We start from the raw sequence: 15,633 nt of genomic DNA on the forward strand, positions 1-15,633 counted from the left end.
CCATTCCAAACCATCTCTTATAATGAATATACAAATATGGAAGGAAAGAGCCCGACTATCCAAACTGTGATAACTCTTGATTGGGGTCTAGTGAACAATTCAGTTGTAAACATCCCCTCATTATGACAGAGCGGACAGATGGAAAAAAAAAAAGAAAGAAAAAAGTGAGAAAAGACATCATGCTAAAAGACATTTCTATACTAGAATTAATTTTCCTTTCAAACAGCCTCCCCCATTGTTAAAACCTGATCTGTGTACCTGAAGTGGATTTTATGTTGTGTTTCATTTTGCCTTATGCAAACACAGTCCTGGGCTATAGATGCACTTAATTATTTTTAATGGCAGTAATATTTGTAATAGTCTTCTAAAGAGTAGAATGAAGCTAGAATGTTAAATTTTGAGTAGAATTACAGAGAAGCAGCAATTGTGTTGAAATAAGGACGGTCTTCTCATCCTGCTGCATTCACCTGCTGAGTGGCAGATTATTAGGTCTAATATTACAAAATCCCATTCTTACAGGTCACCAAACCCCCTGGGTAGGTTACTACTCTATTTCAGATACAGATAAATAAAGGTATACACACACACACACACACACACCGGAAACCTGTTTATTTTTGAAAAAATAAATAGCCACTTTCCTTAGTTTTAGCAGATATAACACTTTTTGTCCTAACGGACAAATTTCTAGAATTTAAGATCTAAATTGTTTTTCCTCTAAAAGCTACTCAAAGAAACCAATCTCTGTTTTGATGAAGGCAATAAAGTATGTTTTCACTCTTCAAATAAAAGATTTGTTAAAATACCCCATGGCCGAGTGGTCAGTGGCTGTGCTATCTGAGTACTTTGTACAATTACTGTCAGTATTGGATATGTGTCAAATTTATTTCAACTCAGCTCCCTTATTTAGCATGTGTTTATTACAAAGCAAGGCTAATTTATTACTCATGAGTCTATCATTCTCACCCTTCCTATTTATTATTCAGCTTCTAATTTGTGTAGAAAGTGGTGGGGCTTCAAATTTGTGAGTCCGCACAAAGTGACATTGTATGTGCGTCAGCAGCGTGACCAAGGTCTTAACTTCATTTTCTACTTTTTGCATTGCTGAGTAGTCTACTGGCAACTCTCTAAATTTGCAGGGTCTGTAAATGCGCCTAAGTTCTGATGGTTCTTTGGATGTTAATTATCCCCATATATACACCCTCTTTATTATACATTTGATATATAGTATATTTGCTGTCCTTTGTCTTCCGAGGTGATGCTGCTGCTGCTGGTGCTGATTCCTGTCTCTGTGCCTTCTGGTGCAGAAAAGAGCAGTGTGTTTCTAGCAACCCATTCTAGCCGACACACACAGGGCAGTATTCAGAAATGAGACATGCCCGGTTTAAATTGGAGCTATTATAATAGTTTGCACTCTTGCCTACATCCAAGCCACCAAGTTTATGTTATTTTAGCAAAAATTTTATGCTAAGGAAAAGGAAACAAAAAAAATTCTTTTTCCCAAATTCTATTATGGATTTTAAGAAAAGAAAACATTCTTATACATCCTGCGTCTGATGTGAATTCTTCTTTCAACCCTCTATTTATTTAAATGAAACAAGTGATACTAGTTTCTTTTGAATTCAAGATTCAGGATGACAGCTTTTATTCTTGAATATAAATACCTTCTTTGATCTGGGTTAATTGATATGTCAGAGTGGTGGTGTTTATATTTTTTTAAAGCTAAGCTATTGCTTGTTTAAGGTAAATCTTTTGCCAAAACTTAAGAGGTTTTGTATGTGTGAATACAATGTGTATGCCTATAAACATGTGTGCGTACATATATATGCACATAAATGTGTGGGCTTGTATATATGCATATGTGTACATATGAAAGATTAAGTCCAGGATGGGAATCAATGCGGTTCCTCCCTCATGCCCCTCCCTCTCCATCCGCAACTCCTTCCAGCCCCTTAGGGAACCGTGTTACTGCCTGGAGTCCACACTAAAAAACTGCTCAAATAAGTTACCCCAGGTGGTAATTGTATGCATAACATACTCAGTCCTGTACCATTTGTCTGATAATTAGAGCAGAGCCCTCACTCTCCTTTGAAGGAATGCCAGACACTAAAAGGAAGGATGTGGCACTCCAACATAGCAGATGGAACGGTGAAAAGAGGTGGCATCCAGTGGGAAGAGGCAGAATGTGAGTGCATTGAAGAAGTCAAAGCAAATAGGAAGAGAGCAACAGAAGAGAACGGGAACTTGGGAGAAATGCAAGGTCACATGGCATAGAGGTGGGATCATGGGAGTGAACGCAGCTAGCATTATATGCTAGTCACTGAGCCAAGTGTTTCATTTTGTCCCCTAAACTGCTGTATGAAGTCATAGGTCTGTTAGTCCCAGTTTAGAATGCAGAAATTGGAGCCCCAGAGCATGTGAGGCATCGACAACAGCTGGCAGTGCCGGACTTGAACTTAGTCTGTGGACTCCAGGCCGGTGCCCTGAGCCACAGTGCCATACTCTGTGCTAGAAACAGAAGTAATGGGCACGAGCCTTTACGTGGAGAACAATGGCTTAAAAAATTAAAGATCCCTCTAGAGACTCTTTCAATAGCTAAATTGTTGGGTGTAGTTTGCATGGCACAAAGGGACCAGCCCTATTCTAGAAGAAATGTGTTCTTCTCCCCGCTCTACCATACACCTGCTGTGAGATGTTGATCTTTTCACTTCCTTGTGCAAGACTGTTACTTCATCTATAAAATAAGATTAGGATACATGATTTCAGTGAGATCTCTTCCATCTTCAACAATCTTTGTGTGAATTTTTTTTACAAAGTAATTATCTAGAGACTGCTGCATCTTGATGCCGTGTTATCTATCCCCTGCCTCTGAAGACTTTATTGGCATTACTGATACTTGCCAACACCAGCTTGCAGGTATATCCTGAACCACTCCCATCCATTGCACCACGATGGTGCTTTTTTACTGTAACCCCCCCCCCTCAGTCCCCATCACAAGGGACAAATGACCCAAAAGATGGAATGAGGTCACCTATAGGATTTCCAAGTTGGGTTCCTCAGATCATGATTCATATTAGGCACATTATTATATCCAGTTTTGGTCACTTCCACCTAGGAGATCTGTGAAGAACATTCAAAGAGTTTGAGGTAGAAAAACAAAGAAGCATAAAGGACAGAAGACAATCCATGTAAAAGGCTACCATTTATTACATATTTATTACACTTAGCATGGTGCGCTAAGCATTTTACCTACTTCGTCTCATATTAATCCTTTCAATAAACATCTTAGGCATCATTACCCCTATTTTACATAGGCAGGAAACTGATGCTCTTTGAGATTTACAAACCCACTTAGGGCCCTACAGTTGGACATAGCAGAGCTGAACTCCATGAAGGCCAGAGACCCCTTTGTCTCCAAAACCTTTTCTATTATTTTATAATCCTATTGTTGAGAAAGATGGGTGACATTTAAGAATGACATGTAAATGTAAAAGAGGGATTATTTTGTAAAAGCCTGTAACTAGATGCTCCCCATATTATCTAGAAATAGAAGAAGAAGGAAAAAAAAAAGAAGAACATACGCATAGCATGAGAAATTTGAGTTGGCTCTAAGAAATGGTTTCCTGACAAAATTTGTATGTGTACCTGGTCTTTCCTTGAAAGAGCTTATGTCAGCTCCTATTTTGAAGTCCAAGCAGAATAAATTCTACTTTTAGAATAAGTTCTTAACTTTTAGAATAAGTTCATTTTTACTAGGAAATATTTAGGGCACTGAGAAAAGTCTAATCTGGTCATCTATTGCTCCGTAACAAACTACCCCAAAACTTAGTGAGATAAAGCAGTAACTGTGTCATCATGCTCATGATTCTTTGTGTCTGGAATTCAGTCAAAGTATAGCTGAGACAACTTGTCTTAACACCCTGATGTCTGGGGCCTCACCCAGGGTGACTTGAATGATGGTAAATGGTCAGAATGGCTCAGTGAGGTAATATATCTAGGACCTTCTTTCTGGCTGTTAGCTGATTTCCTTGCCTCTTCTCTCCATGTGCCATCTTTTGGAACTAAAATCCACCACATGGCTTCTTTACTCTGATGTCTTGTCTCTCAGTTGGATGGGTGGACCACCTTGAGGCTGGACAATCATCTCTCTCTCTCTCTCTCTCTCTCTCTCTCTCTCTCTGTCTTTACATAGCCTCTTCATGTGTGTATCTTGGACTTCTTCACAGCATGGAGGTATCAGGGTAGTTGGACTTCTCATGTGGCAACTGGCTCCAGCAAGTGTTCCATAGGAGCAAGGTGGAAGCTACAAGGATTCCAAGAACCTAGTATCAGAAGACACACGATGTCATTTCCACTGTATTCTTTTTGTCACACAGATGAATCCCGGTGCTGTGTGGAATGAGACTAGACAGAGGCATAACTACTGACAGCAGTGGCTTATTGGAAGCCATCTTTGGAGACTAGCTACAAGCCCCGTGGAATTTTAGGGTTGAAAGACATATAAGCAGCTGGTTAAATTTGCTCCATAAATAAGCCATTTATCTAAGGAGAAAAAGCAAAGAATATTCTAGAAATAGTCTTCTAGGCCACCAAGGACAGTTTTGTGTATGGATTAAAGGTAATGTACCCCCATAATATTCTAACATCTCCCTAGGCAGGAAAACTTCAGAAGCCCCAAGTGAATTACATATTAATAATTAGTATTTTCCCATATATAAGGGTAAAAATTGCTTGGGGCTATAACTTGTAGCTTTCAATTTGCATCTTCATTGCACCAGGGAAAGCTGCTATGTGACACATATGTTTGACTATCCTCGCTGAAAATAAAGTAGTATGAGTTTAATTCTATTGGCAAGAGACCAGCTTTCCATAATTTTAGCCTAGTGAATTGTTATGGGCCATAATTCAAATTTAATGATCTGACTCATTGAAATGATAAGATCCCAGCTTTGGGCAGGCATATTGTTGCTTCTCATCGGAAAGTCTATTATTTTACATGTCAGGTACTCCCTCCCCTTTCCCATGCACCTTCAAATAGAAGGCAGATGCTGTCATCTGGCCCTAACCAGGGCAAATGATTGAGTCACTAGAGCTTATGTGAACACGTGTGGTTCTGTATTTGAATCTAGTGAGCCTATCGCTAATGACGCTGTACAGTTCAGAGATTTCACTGTTGACAAAGACCATATGTTCCCCCAGCAGCTTCCTGTGTAATGTTCTGTTTACTGTATATTCAGCAGAGGATTTGAACAGCTTTACCTGGAGCAAAATATTCTATCCACAGGCTGTTCTACGTGATGTGCTATACGAAATAGATAAATGTTTCTAAAATTTGTGAGAAGTGAGTTCTCTCACTAAGACAGTCTTGAATGAGATAACTTTGCTCCTAAGACATATAATCTGTTAGCCTGTCTGTGGACACCAAAAGAGAATTATGTTGAATCTCACATAAAACAAAACTCATAAAAAACTAAGACTAATTTTTAAATCATAGCCAAATGGCTCTTGTTGAAGACAAAGATGATAAATAATTACTTTATTTATTCTACCTACTTATCATCAGGAAAATCATCTCTTACTTCCTCATTGATGTCTTGTTATCAAACCTCTTGAGGTTGCCTTGGTTATAGTCTTTCACTTAGAAAGCACAGTAGTTAAATGAGACCAATTTGATTGACCAGAAAATACTAAATTAATATGACAGGTTCCGTAGGCAGTTTGTTTCCCCGCTCTACTGTTTGGACTATTCAGGAACCAAATGCATGCAAAATTTGAATGCCTAGCAGTTAAGAGAACATACCTCCCCTCAAAAAAAAATGCATCAGGATGAACTCCTGGATTCACTACATAGTAAAAATGTGCTTTGGCAAGTCACTTAATTTTTCTTAGCCTCGGTTTCCTTCTTTGCAAAAAAAAGGGGGGATGATAACACTATCTACTTTCTTTGATAACTGCAAAGGTTAAATGGAATAATTCATTCAAGCACTTGACACAATTCTTGATGTATAAGCAATGAACAAATACGAAGTTTTATTAAGTCCAGTTGATTTATTTTTTGATCTGTTAATCAACTGTATTATTACTCAAACTTCCAGTTTTATCCATGGAAGCATCCATCAATTAGACCCAACTGAAAACTGAGGGGATGGAGGTTAGAATCTAGAAGTGTTTTGAAATTAATCGTATTATAATACTTTGAGATGATCTGTTTCTTATTTCTTTTACAAAGTATGGGCAATTCTTTGGATTTGGCTCCTTTGTTCACTAATTGTTAAAGACTCTTATAGGTAAAGGCCCAACTTTCAAGGACCCTGTGCAACCAGGAGCAACTCCCAGAGCTGGCCAGTTCTATTGCATCCGCCTCCCCAACCTGGCAGAATAAACTTAACATAAACTGGACAATGGGGGCATAAGTAGAGAGCCATCTTGATTACCATAATTCTAGATCCTGAAAAATTAAACCCCAAAGAGAAACGAAATGTTCTTTTGTGGTTTTCTTGAAAGACCAGTGTGCTAATGAAGGTATTTATGTATTTATCTCTATCACAACATGGATTTTAGGGTTTCTTTGTCTTGTTTTACTGAAAGAGGAATATATGAAGTGCAGCTCTTCTTTGTAGTTGCTGGCAGGATAATACAGTAATCACAGAGATGGTTGTGATGAAACTTGGTACCTCAAGTAGTAAATTAAGGAGCTTACACAGTCGTGGTTTAGGTTCACATACTACTAGCAACAGTAATAAGGAAAATGAGGAAGAAAGATTGTCAAACCTTCATCTGTTGCAGATTGACAAGGCCCGTAAATAACTAGAGTTGCTCCAAATAGTACATTTCCTATCTTCACTCAACCAAAGCTTGCAGATGATCATTTTCTGGAGCCTAGTTCTGAGACATGACAATGGTCCAGAGAAAGATAATTCTGTGCAAGTCATCGAGGTAGGCAGAAATAAATAAGAAAGGAAGATTCATTTTGCCTGTGAGTATTTCAGAAAGAATTTTCTTTACTGAGATATCCTGAGAGCTTTCTGCTTGTTCTCTGTGTAAGACTGTGTGTGTGTGTGTGTGTGTGTATGCAGATAGGTACATATTTACGTATGTATGTATTTGTTAAATTACAGGTCCTAGAGACAGTAGGACATGTTTCTACTTTATCCTGGGTGTTACCTTCTCAGTGCTAGTGAAGCTTTCATGAGGAAGAAAACACTGTGTTCTCTGGAGTGTGCTTGTCATTGACAATCTCCTCACCCCTGTGGATACTTCAAAAAGTTATGTCAAGTCCTCAACATACATCTACAAGGGTTTTGCTGTTATGATTCAGACCTGGCCCTTTTAGTGCTTGCCTTTCAGGTCAAAAGCCAGAAAGTCAGCCTCTCCAGAAGGCTGATTCACACTTGAACTTCAGATTTATGACCACTAGACTTGATTTTTAGAGCCATTTTTATCCAAGTAGATACTGTTTATTCTGTGGACGGTGATCTTAATTTCCACCATATCCGTATATCTTGTATCAAAGTATACAACTTTGCTATCCACGTTGTTGCTGTTGATGATGTATTTATTTGAGAATGTTAACGAGATTGTTCTCAAGTAGAAAATAGCATCAGTTTAATGTAATTTTTTGAAAATCTCTAATCAATATCTTTCAGACAATGAGAGAATCCTGAAATATACAAACTATATTCCTGAACATATGATACTGTTTTGGAACTCAGGATCTACTATTTGCATTACATTTATTATTTGTCCATTCTATACCAGGCATTTGTTGGAAGTGCAGAAATTACAAAGCAAAAAGGAACTAGACCTTCTTGCCCTCACTGAGTTTAGAGTCTAATTCAATGCTGTCCAATAGAAATATAATGCAAGCCACACTTATAATGGGAAAACTTTTAATAGCCACATTAAATAAAGTAAAAGGGAACAGGTCATATTAATTTTCATAATACATACTTTCTTCAATATATGCAAAATATTATAAAATCAGTATGTAAACAAATTTTAAAAATTATGAATGAGATAGTTTATGTTCTTTCTTTATTCTGAGTCTTTAAAATCCAGTTTGGATGTTACTGTCACAGCACATTTCAGTTCGAAATAGCCACATTTCAGTGGCTTCATAGTGTCATGTCATTTGGGCAGCATGGATCTAGTTGTTGGAATAAGAAGAGCAATGATCCTAACCACAGGTGGATGAAGCTAGGACCTTGGCTTTATGGGAGGATAGGGTACCTACCACCACTTGTTTGGCAGTGGATAATCAGACTGCTTCCAATTAAAGTCGTACTTTATCTGTTCTTGAATGAAAATAAGGAGCCACCCAGGCCAGCATATAGTAGGAATATAGATTTGGGAGTCAGGCCAAAGTTCAAGTCCCACCTTTGCCACTTACCAGCTGGATTCCTTGGGCCAGTTAATTAACTGCTTTAAGTTTCAGTTTCCTCTTGGTAGTGTTGTCAGGTTGTGGTAACACGAGAAATGCACCTGGCACACTGACTGACATGTACTAGATACGCTCAGTGGATGCAAACAGCTATTGCTCCAACTACGTAGAAGATCATATTGCAAAGTATCCTAATAAGTTTGTATGGGTTGAAGGACACGTCATTCTCAACCTTGGCTGGGCATTAGAATTATCTGGGAAATTTTAAAAAGTACTGATGAGAAATTCAGGAAAGCCATAAGTCAAATGACACATCAAGGAAACCAACTGATAAATCCATAAAGTAGTACATTCCACAGGACAATCAATGCATTCCCAGGACAAATCAGTGACAGAGAATAGAGATGGGGTTAATGGAGGGGGTGGCTGCTGCTCTAGGTTTAATTTAAAAGATTTAATGGATTTAATATCCAAATGTGATGTGTTGGTTTAATTCTGATTCAGAGAAATTGACCACAAACATATTTTTTTATAGGACTCAGAAGATTCAGCATAGTCTCAGATAGGAGATAATGGCAAAGAATTATTCTTACTTGTTCGTGAAATGGTGATACCTGGAATTTGTTTTAAAATATTTAAACAATAGGGGCACCTGTGTGGCTCAGTTGGTTAAGCGTCCAACTCTTGATTTCAGCTTAGGTCATGATCTCATGGTTTGTGAGATTGAGCCCTGCATAGGGCTCCATGCTGACGGCGTGGAACCTGCTTGGGCTTCTCTCTCTCCTACTTTCCCTCTCTCTTAAAATAAATAAATAAACTTAAAAAAATACTTGAACAACAACAACAAAAACCCCAGGTCAACGAATGTGGTGAAATCTTGATAATTTTTGAAGCCGACTGATAAGTATATGGAGATTCATCGTACCACTCTTTTTTTTATTGTTGAAGTTTGAAATTTTCAAAATTAAAAATATACATATTATTAACTAATATTGAGCAAATGCCAAAACAAAACAAAACACTGCTCCTTTGGCACTAGAGATTCTATTTTAATTTGTCTGAAGAATGAATAGGGACTTGGGCATTGCTTCCCCCCCCCGCCCCCCCCCCCCGCCAGGAGAGGATTCTGGAAGTGTGGGCGGCTGCCATACTATTCATAAATGTTATTTAAATGCTTTTGGAAGCCAAGGGTTTTAAGCTGAGAAACAGTATTGGTTGTACTCACATTTTACCAAAAGACCGCTCTGACAGGGCTATGGAGAATGGGTAACTAACATGCAAATTGGAAGTTGGGAAGGAAATAGGCAAGAAATGGTGAGGGGCTGAACTCAGGTAGTGAATGTACGTATTGAAATGGAGGGACAGGATATAACAGCCATCTACGAGGTAGGACTGACCAAAATTGTAGAGATGTTTTGGGGAGACCGAGGACTGGTGGTTGGTGAGGCAGAAGAAGGAGATGTTGATGGCGGCTTGGTTTCTGATTTGGGCAGCTGGATAAACGGGTAGAACCACCATTTATTAAAATAAAACTTCTCTACAGATTTTCAGGGAATGAAGAGGGAAGCCATCGCTTCAGTTGTGAATCACATAGTTTGAGGTCACAGTGGAAATACTGTATATGAGCAAGAAAAGCATCAGGAGGATCAAGAAGTATCTTAGAGAGATCAGGCCCTGTGCTCAATGCTTCCTTGTGTTGTGTCAGGAATCCTCACCAGAGCTCTCTGAGGCAGATCCTGTAATTGTGTCCATCTGATAGATAAGGAAACTAGCTTACCGGGGTTCAGTACTGTGCTCAGGGCCTCACAGCTAGTAGGGGCAGGCATCAGGACTCGGAGCCAGTCAACTTCCAAGCCCGTGCTCTTTATCACAGTGTTACAGAGTCATCCAAAGTGGGCAAGTGATTCCACAATGGGAAGAGAAGACAAAAAATGATAGGTTTGCCATTAATATTAGAAGCCAAGTATTTAGAAATGCAAATAACCCATAAACATATGTCTGATAACAAGATCTTTGCATAATGAGAACATTTTTATTGCATATGATATTACTTCATTCAAAGATCTCCTAATGCCTTTTCCAGTATTTTAATAGTCTTGCAAACAGGGCACATAGGTCAGATTAATCTACTGCTTAATCATAATGCTAAAAAGAATGCTGATTGCCTAAGTTTTGTTACCGTTACTTAGATTATTTTGAAGGAAATTTTGTGCAGTTAGATGTCTCTAGAAGTTTAGAAATGAGCAGACCAGTACAAATGTTCAGCATCAATGGTAGCAGAGACGTTTGAGGACATTGGACTGCATTGACTGAGCATTCTGTTTTTCCTCCCACTTTTCCTCTTCTAATTTCCAAGAGTCTCTTTCCCAGATTGATATGGAAATCACCAGAATTCTCTCTGGTGTTACTAACAATCAAAGTGGAAAAGGAAGATTGCCATTAGATTTACTTTTTCAAAAGTATTTTTCCACCTGGAAAAGGATGTTTGTTTTCAGAATTTCCCCCACAAGAGTGTTGTCTAAACCTTCAAATAGTCAGGATTGAATAAATATTGTATTATACCGAGATGCTGGGGAGATGAGGGGGACCCCTCATGGTGAGTAGGAAAAGCCCAGGTTTTGCAGTAAGGTGTCCTGCTTTTGACTCTTGGTTCCCTTTCTGGCTTGGTGACCCTGGGCATGTTATTTAAAGTTCCTGATTTGCTGTTGCCTGATCATGGAACTGGGAATAAGAAGACCTACCTGTGACAGCACGGTGGTGAAAGAAGCTTAGCTTACCTGTATTGTTTTCTACTACTGCCCTAGCAAATTCCACGAAACTCTGCGGCTGAAAACAACATAGATTTATTTTCTTAGGATCCAGGAGGTCAGACGTCCAAAATGGGTCTCACTGGGCTCAAGGTGTTGTCGGGGCTGGTTCCTTTTGGAGGTTCCAGGAGAGAATCCATTTCCTTGCCTTTCTCAGCTTTTGGAGGCAGCTTAGATTCCTTGGCTCTTGGCTCCTTCCTCACATTATTCCATCCTCTTGCTGTTATGAAGCATCCAGTGCTCTTTGCACATGCGACAGGGAGGCTGCTTACTACAGGGCAGCAGTTCTCAAGCAGGGACAATTTTGCTCCCTAGCGAGGAGATGTCTGGAGACATTTTTGGTTATTACAACTTTGTGGGGGTGGCAAGTGGAGTGCTACGGGAATCTAGTTGGTAGAGCCTAGGAATGCTGCAAACATCCAGCAGGACTCAGGACGGCTCCCCCATTACAAAGAATTATCCTCCCAAAATTGCAATAGTATCAAGACTGAAAAAATCTTGGTATCTAGATCAAGATTACTGACCCCAGAGTCTGAATGCCTGGCTTCAAACCTGGCTCTACCGCTCCCTGAAGCAGCCTTGGCCATCTGGCGGATCTCTCTGAGCCTCAGGTGGTTGTTTGTTTAAAAAATTTTTCTATCTGTAGAATGGGACTAATAATAGTATCCATCGAGGCACCTGGGTAGTTCACTCAGTTAAGTATCCAACTTTGGCTCAGGTCATGATCTCACGGTTTGTGGGTTCGAGCCCCATATGGGGCGCTGTGCTGACAGTTCAGAGCCTGGAGCCTGCTTTGGATTCTCTGTCTCCCTCTCTCTCTGCCCCTCCCCCTGCTCTCATTCTCTCTCTCTCTCTCTCTCTCTCTCTCTCTCTCTCTCTCAAAAGTAAATAAACATTAAAAATTTTAAAAATAATAGTATCCATCACATAGGGTTTTTGTATGTAAATGTTATATATGTGGAATAAATGTATGTAAATGAAATAATGTATGTAAAGCCTTGACATCTAGTAAGCATTCAATAAATGTTAGTTCTTCTTAATACTAACATTGGCACTCAGGACATATTAATAATTGTTTTTCTGTGCCTTTTCAGAGATTTTCAGAATGTAATGAAAACAAGTATAAGGGAAACGCTGTCATTGTTTTATAAATACAGTACATTTAGCTCCAATGGTAGGCCAAATTATTGCACCAACCATTGTTTAGAAAATCAAGGTGTTTGCACAACTTAAGGCCCGTAAATGAGATATCTAAACCCCTGCCACGTCCACGAAATCTGTCTCCTTTCATAAAATCTCACTTAGGCCACAGAGAGGACCTGAAAGTAAATAGCTTCATATCCCTCAAGCCTCTATCTCAGGTAATCAGACCTTGGCAAACCCACTTAGCATGATGCACTTCGGGCCATCACAATATCCCCTGTGGCTTGGTGGATACATGTAAATGAGGAGGCTTATCAAATCACTAGTTCTACCATGGTGTGATTTGTTTACTTTTAAACATGCCAGTGTGGTTTTAGAAAATATGCATACAATACTGTCCTCCAACCCTGCAATAGTACGTATCACTAATAGCCACATGTAGCCACAGATCATGTGAAGGGTGGTTATTTCTAATCGAGATGGGCTGTTACATACAAACTACATACCATGTTATAGGGATTTAACATGGAAAAAGAATATAGCATCCCATTAATATTTTTATGTTGAGTTCATATTGATATGATAGCATTTTGACATATAGAGTTGAATAAAATGTATCATTAACATTAAATTTCAGCTACTTTTTTTTTTGATGGGACTATTATAAAGTTTGAAATGACACATGTAACTCACATTACATATCTGCTGGGCAGTATGGTTCTAAACTTTGTTCTCTTTGTTCTCTCATTCTGAGGCAAATACAATGTGAACCAGCCTGTCCTAGACGGACAAAGGATGCCAATAGACACAAGGAAAAATTGCAAAGGAATTAAATTAAAACATGAGATTTCAGTCCCCTCAGACAATGTTTCTCTAGTGGTAGTTCTTGAACAACTTACAAGGCAGTCCCCTTGGGGTGGTTGTAAAAAGTGCAGATTCATGGGTTCCATTCAGCCATAACTACTCAGAATCTCTGGGCCCAGGAAGCTGGATTTTAAACAAATTCCCGCTTGACTCTTAAGTGTACTAGACTTGAAAATCACTGACAAACAAATTTATCAAGACTAAAGAGGAAAAAATAAAGATCAGATAGCAGAAATTCCCTGCCACAGGAACAAGAGTAGTATCCCTGATTTAATACGCATAATACCACTCACCACTGTACCTAAGAACTAAAGCAGTGTGCATTAGTGAGTTATACCTGAGTTGTAGAGGAACTAGAGTTCCAATATCATGTGTTTCCACAGTAAGTCACAGTGCACCTCGGCCTTCTGGGATGAAAAATCATCTTATTCAGGATATATAAATGGAATTTAGCCCTCTCTGTCTTCACTGTATTAAGTCACCCATAGACCAAAATGCAAGAAAATATTGTGTGTTTTTCTTCATTAAGGGAAAATATTGGTTGTCAAGTGTCCTTTTTAAAAAATAAAGAGGAAGGGGGAATATGAATGTGTAGGTACATATGTGTATGTGTGTGTGTGTGTGTGTACATATATGTGTATTTGTGCATATATGTGTGTGTGTGTGCATGTATTATGGAGTTAGCTAAGTAAAGTAGATATTAGAAATCCAAAGAAATCATTTGTGTGATAAATAAGGTTGCTTATTACTAAGCTACTATGATTATAGAAGTTTAATGAAATTTTAATTACATTATGTGCCTACTCAAATATTGGTTTTGAACATTAATCGAGTTACTTGAGAAGCATTTCATGGAATGGGAAATAAAAATGAAATGGCTTATTTACTTATCCCAATGCATTAAAATAAAACTCAGTAGGGGAACTCGTAAGAAAAAATGAGAGCCCTATGCAGAAATCTCATTCAGTATAAACCACGGGTGGGTTTTCACCTGTATAAATCATCTTTGGTGATTGAAAACCACCATAGCTATGCTCACAAGACAATGCTTGAAATGCAGTATATATGACTTACGTGTAAGTTGTGGCCCACTACTTCTTGTGATGTCATAAGATTAGAAACCCACCAGGTAAGTTGCTGTTAATAGGTGTACAAGATGTCTTAAATTCTATTCAAAACCAGTGCTATTTGTCAGGTCCGGTCATCAATAAAAGGAAAGGATGAGAAGGGAATAGAGAAAGCAATGAGACGTAGGGGAAAGTGGTTGTTTGCCTTGGGTAGCAGGAGACTGACACTGAACCGCTGTGACAGCTTCGAACTAAGCTGTTGCATATGTTTTCTGTCTCAGCGATTTCTTTCCTGGTGTAAATTATATGGGATGGTGACTTTGCTAAAATCTAGATGTCAAACTGCTCTGCTACCCCATATATGTTTATTTTTTAATTATCGTCAAAAATATGCTAGATTCAGGTTAGTAGCCCAGGTTGAAATGGAAATTTCAAGGGACAACCAAGTATTCATTTTATTTGTGAACAGCCTTTAAACAAGTATTGTCATGGGGCGCCTGGGTGGCTCAGTCAGTTAAGCATTGACTTCAGCTCAGGTCATGATCTCGCGGTTTGTGAGTTTGAGCCCCGTATCAGGCTCTGTACTGACAGCTCAGAGCCTAGGGCCTGCTTTGGATTCTGTGTCTCCCTCTCTCTCTGCCCCTCCCCTGCTCATGCTCTGTCTCTCTCTGTCTCAAAACTAAATAAAACATTAGAAAAAAAATTTAAACAAGTATTGTCAGCTGCGTAGTGGCCAAGGACTTTTGTCAGTTATCAACTCAGTCAGATCAGTAGACCCATGGAGGAATGTCTTTTGGAATATAACTGGGACAACTCTGAATTAGCACTGTTTTTATCTACAGTCAGAAATTATAGCCTTGAACAATACACTGAGAGCAAAAGTTAACACCTACATGTACTACTGTCAAAATTGAGCAGTCTTCATGTTTAATAGTATTACCTTTTTAAATTTTTTTTAATTTATTTAGTTTTGAGAGAGAGAGTAAGAGAGAGCATGAGCGGGGCAGGGGCAGAGAAACGGAGACACAGAATCCGAAGCAGGCTCCACGCTCCGAGCTGAAGTCAGATGCTTAACTGACTAAGCCACCAGGTGCCCCTAATATTATTACCTTTTACTATAACTTCTATGAAAGAACAGCTGATAGAAATGCATACAGAATTTAATACTTCTTTCTAATGAAACACTTTTAATTTTTATAGACCTTTGCAAATCTAGAATTGCCTTACTTAAAAAAGGTATTAAAATATCCTCAGGAAGTTGCACATATACAAAATCTCTTCTGATCTTAGTCATGGGAACCATTATGGGCACCAAACCTCTAAGATGATTTTCTTGGCATGCAAGTTTACTCTAAATGCTGTTATTATATCT

The 15,633-nt window shown here is 38.8% G+C and overlaps 1 protein-coding gene across 1 annotated transcript in view; it reads left to right on the top strand.

Moving 5' to 3' along the window:
* The window catches only part of GPC6 (glypican 6), a 1,104,197-nt gene that overhangs the window by 644,968 nt on the left and 443,596 nt on the right, over nt 1-15,633 (top strand). The window lies entirely within an intron of this gene.

Source organism: Acinonyx jubatus, chromosome A1 (assembly GCF_027475565.1).
Source record: "Acinonyx jubatus isolate Ajub_Pintada_27869175 chromosome A1, VMU_Ajub_asm_v1.0, whole genome shotgun sequence".
Lineage (NCBI taxonomy): Eukaryota > Metazoa > Chordata > Mammalia > Carnivora > Felidae > Acinonyx > Acinonyx jubatus.